The sequence below is a fragment of the Cyprinodon variegatus genome, unplaced genomic scaffold, assembly GCF_000732505.1.
Source record: "Cyprinodon variegatus isolate N-32 unplaced genomic scaffold, C_variegatus-1.0 Scaffold1014, whole genome shotgun sequence".
Classification (NCBI taxonomy): Eukaryota; Metazoa; Chordata; class Actinopteri; order Cyprinodontiformes; family Cyprinodontidae; genus Cyprinodon; species Cyprinodon variegatus.
The window spans coordinates 10,927-16,641 of NW_015151467.1; positions in this window are offsets into that span (position 1 = coordinate 10,927).

Genomic DNA, 5,715 nt, shown 5'->3' on the forward strand with positions numbered 1-5,715 from the left:
ATTTTCGTCGTTAGCTGGACGAGAACCTCCCAGGAGTGCATTTCCTCTCTGCTAGCTTCATGCTGCTCTGCTTGTTTGCTCCTCTGAGGTCACGCGGGGCCACAGGCTGCACTAGTCAGGCTCCATCACTGTGCAGTGTTACCTTTAAGAGGCAGAGGGCTGGACATCTTTGACAGCTTTGGAGTTTCAACCCTTGCATGCTCACATTCTTCACCTTTCAAAGCGAGATGTGGTTTTAAAACCAGCTTACACCTCTGTGTAGACACCCTGGGGTGTTATGAAAAGTGCTTTAAGCTTCCGATTCACATTGATTAAACACTTTATAAAAAACAAGCATCCACTAACAGCATTCCAAGCCCCTATCACATGAGAGACCATAGGAGAACAAGTTACTCTCTGTGGAAATGATGGGAGAAAGTATTTAACATGCATCTCTTCCTGTAAAGAAGTTTGTTTCCCCCTCCAGCTATGGAGATGATGGGTCAGGGCAAGGTGACACGTCAAGCTTAGCGGCAGTAAGAAAACAACATCAGGAGGAATGAAGCAATGTGCAGCTGAGTAGCTTTGAAGAATGGAAGCAAACACAGTTCATCTTTACCCTGAAGAATTTCACTAAAGCCAGCATGTTTTACTTTTTCTGCTAACTTTACAACACCAATAATTCATATTTTCAAAATTCAAGATATATTAATAACAAAAGATCCATATCAACTGTAATTTTCCTTAATACAGATCAAAGTTTTTTATAGCAGAGATGAACCAATATTAAATTCTGTAAATCCTGGAATTTTGTATTTTTTCACATTGTCATCATTTTACTGGTGAGCTAATTTTTCACCCTTACATAAAATAAAATAAAAAAAGTACTTATTTTTATACACTACATAAATTCCATTTCCATATTAATGTTATCTATTTTAATGACAGAATATCAGAAGCTTTTAATTTCTCTGATGCATTTTTCCAAGCTGGAACCATAGCAGGAAGTTGAAACAGGATTCCTTATCGAGCTTCATTCAAAAACTCCTGGAATAATGGGACCGAAATTTTAGCCTTTTATTTTAACTCATATTTTTCTCACTTTGGAGTAATGTAGTGGTTTTTTTCCTTTATCCAAAATCCACTGGAACAGTTCACACCTGAATGCTGCAGGGCTAAAAGTAATGGAAGAATTTTTATACAAAGGTTGCCTATATTCACTGATCAGCAGCTAAAGCCGCTGTCACACCTTGATGATTTAGACCAGCGTATGCCTGACATATGAAAAATCTGGCAAAAACGCTGGCATTAGTTGGAAAAGTTATCGCTAAGTTCAGTAGCATAGTTGTAAAAAAAAAAAAAAGAATAAGGGGGAGGGTGAATTTTTTTTTTTTTTGGAAGTATCCTGGTTGATATAATCTATTAATCTAAGCAATATGCATTGTATGGTTGTTCCATGTCAGGTACGCCGGTCATTGACCTTGATCAAGGCTCCTTACAGTAGAAGTGCAGTCAGTCAGTGGCATGGCTATCACTGCCCCTACATAGTTACAGTAGAGACAAATGCAGAGGACTAATTTCCCATTGAGATCAGCTTCATAGTCATGGAAGGCCACTTATTTGATCTTATTTACTTTGCTCAGGCTACTCGTAAGCCCACAGACCACCAAATGTTGAAAGGGCAATTTATTGCCATTACTGTTAAAGCTACAGTGTGTAATAATTACAGGGATATACAGTCAGAAATGTAATATATTATACATAGCTATGTTATTTATCATCATCTTAATATTTGCGTTGACTTAGAATTCGTTATTTATAATTACATAGGAGCGGGTCTCGCAGCCATGGAGGCAGACATCTTTGCGCTACGGCAGCGCAGAGCCAACAAACTAGCGATTGCGAGATCGCCCATTACGCTCGAAAGTAACTACGGCAAGTAGAGAGAGATGAACTGAGACGGTACTGAACAATAGATGGCAGTATTATGCCTGAGAATACTATCTGTAAAATTATCTATGTAAACAAACCTCATCACTTGAGAAGGTAGGTGATGCGGACGTCGTGGAAGACATTTTGTCCCGTAACGCTCGCCGTACTGTTGGGGGGGAGAAGCGGTGGGGGGGGAGATGTTCATGTTGCTGCGGTCTGCAGTCTGGACGTTAGATGTTTGCTGAAAATTACACACTGTAGCTTTAATCTAAGCAATATGCATTGTATGGTTGTTCCATGTCAGGTACGCCGGTCATTGACCTTGATCAAGGCTCCCTACAGTAGAAGTGCAGTCAGTCCGTGGACTGGCATGGCTATCACTGCCCCTACATAGTTAGAGACAAATGCAGAGGACTAATTTCCCATTGAGATCAGCTTCATAGTCATGGAAGGCCACTTATTTGATCTTATTTACTTTGCTCAGGCTACTCGTAAGCCCACAGACCACCAAATGTTGAAAGGGCAAAATTATTGCCATCACTGTTAATATATAGTCGAAATTTTTAAGAAGGGGGATGCCATCCCCTCTCATCCCCCCTCAACTCGAGTACTGGATACCTTTTGTGTACGTTATGAGCTCGCTGAAGCACGTCAACATAGGGCAAGTATGTTGGGAAATTTTGAGCATTCCCAAAATTTCCCAATGTATTCCATCGTTTGTAATACATGGGGCATATGTTACAGTTATCTGATGGTTGATGTACATTAAGTGTAAGATACTCATAAGTTGGGGCGTACTTATCAAGAACTCTCTTTCGTATGTCAACATATCCGACGTGTTCCAGATGACCGCTGAACGGGTTTCTAACTTCCAGCTGCTGTATAATGCCGTATTGGCCGTGTTTCAGTATCTGTCAGTTCTCCTCCAGACTTCATCCCCATCATGAGCCCCATTTACTCTACCCTTTTGACAGTGTACTCAGATCGTCCGAGCATGGAAACCGAGATGTGTGTAAATGGCATGCTAAACTGAAACGGACCGTGCCAGACACAACCAAACTGTGCTAAACTGGTACTAGTTCATCAGCAGGGCTCAGCACGGCTCACTTCTGACACGGTTCTCAAATAGCAAATAGTGCATGAGCAGACCCCGTCATCTCCTTACAGTCAGCCTCCGCAATCATGAAATTTCACACATTCATAATACTAGCTTCCCTACCATGCCACATGATTACGCTGCCGTGTGTTAATCAGGAGTTAGGCTGTCATTGGACATAATTTTTGGGCTCATTATGAATACTCTGTGTATAAGCCCAAAATTGAACAAATACATAGAAAGTTCAACTTATGCCAGCCTTTTAGGATTCTGGGACGTCAGCCATACGCTAGATAAATCGTCAAGGTGTGACAGGGGCTTTACTGAACATTTTTGATGATCAGCTCAGTGATTAAATCTTTTTATTTTAAACAGTCAACCTGCGTTTTTGTTCATAGCATTGCAAACCATGACCAAGGCACTGTAGCACCAAAGCTGCGTGACACACATTTCCGTGATTCCCACATTTAAAACATCTGGAATCTGAACATTTAGAGGAAAAGCTTTTAATCAAAGCTGTAGAAAAGGAGATTTTGCTGATGTACAAAGCTGTAAGAATGTTCTTCCAAAAAAAGTTAAACAATCCACTGGACGCGTTTTGCTTCCCATCTAGGAAGCTTTTTCAATGATGCAAGAATGTTATTTACCTCCTAAAATTTTGTTTTAATTATTTGACAAAAAATAACTTACAGTACAGAAAAATTTACTGCATGAATTCAAAAATAAAGTAAATATAAATATCAATTTTTTAACTGGAAATAAAGCATTCCAACCAACCTGGGTCTATTGCATCAAACAATTCCCTCCTAAGCCAAATAACTTTAACCTTGTTGAAGACCGCTGCAATCAGATGGTTGCATTAACTGGCATTCCTTTACATCATTGTGGATCTATTTTCTCCTATTTTCTAGACAGATTTTGTTTTTTTACATCAGCCACAGTACAGGGTTTAAGCATGATTAGACTGTTTAAATAAGAAATTAACTCTCAAAATTATCAAACTTTTAAGTTGAAGTTCTGTTTGTCCAATAGTGGTAAGAATCAATGGTCAGTGTAGAACCAAATGGCTCAAAAAAAGAAACAAGAACTGTTTTTTTGTTTTGTTTTTACGGCTTTCACGGTTCTTAAGATTATAAGGTAAAAATTTGATATTCGATCTTAAGTCATATTTTTCTCTGTTTCAACTATAATGTATAAGTTTACAAACATTTTGACCCCTTTCTGACTCCATAGTTAAAGACAACGGGCAAGCATGTAGCAGGTGCTTTTGCCTCATGCACAGTTGGGCGGGGGGGATTGCATGCCCATGTAGGAGTGTCATGTAAAGGGTGTTGGTGCAACGGTAAAATCATATTTTCTGCCAACAAAATTCAAAGAAAGCCAGCACCAACATTAGTTCACAATGTGCAAAAGTAACATGCCATTAAATATTGTGATGAGAAAAAAAGACACATTCTTATTAAGTAAAACTAAAGTGCTACAAGACTTAAACTGAACTATACTTTACTCCACGACTGGAGAGCTTTAAATATTCTTTGTGTTTTAAATATTAGATACATTCAGTCATACTGTTGATGCCTTTCCAGAGCAGGTTTTTATATTATTTCAGTGCAAAAGGTTTCAGTCTGTATAATTCTTAGTGTAATTAACAGGATATAAATCTTTTGGTTTAAATCTCATTAAGTAATTCCTGGTCAAAAAAGGATGCTGATAATAAATAATAATAAAACCAAAGACGATCATTTTTTTTATTTTTTATTTAGAACTTTATTGAGATTCTTTTTAGAAGACATTAAAAACACAGCTTAAAAAGATTGTTTCACAGTGGCTCATTGAAAAAGAAATGTAAAAACAAATCAAAATACTGTAACTTTTCCAAACACTTGTATGACATTCTTCAGCTCAGTCTTGTTTGTTCCACAGGTTGCATCATCATCATAGCATGTAGGAAAACCTTGAGGGATTTATGCTCGTCTGTTTTTTTACAGCTTCTACACCCAAAACATCTGGGATCCCTCCCTCCATGTGTGAGATTGGATGTGTGACCTGGCAAACGCTGCAGAAAAGAACATTACAGGCTGACAAGCGACGATTTCTACACTCTCATTCTCACGGCGGGATGAGTTTTTCATGGTGCTGCTTCCAGCTCTCCTGCCTGGTTTCCCTCGGTGAGGTCGTCCAGCTGTGAGAAACAAACAGTAAAAAGATAGAAAACCCTTATAAAATTCCATTTACAGAATACAGGGCCGGGTATAAACACTTTGTTTCTCTATTCAACTCTTAAATATCACAAAACATAATTAGAAAAAAACACTTTATGATGAACATTAAAGCAAAGTCTCAAATTTTGAGGAGATTTGGGTTTTGAATTGTCGGTATCATCTAATATATGAGACCACAGTGCTTCTATAATGGCATATTTTTGAGAATACCATTTAAGTATATAACTAAAATTAGAATTGTAGGAGCCAATTATCCTTTGGTGTTTGTCGCCACCAGGGGGCGTATTTAATTTTGAGTTCTGAGTGTTTGATGAGGGGATGGGTTATTTAAGGTCAACCATCAATTCTGTTCAGGTGTGGTTAATAGGCTGAGGCAAACAGTTTTCTACTGTGCTTGGTTGGATTTATGTCGAATTTATGTGGATCTTGAGGGAAAACAGTAAGATAATGGACTTGTGCTGAAAATAAATGACTTTGTTTCATGTC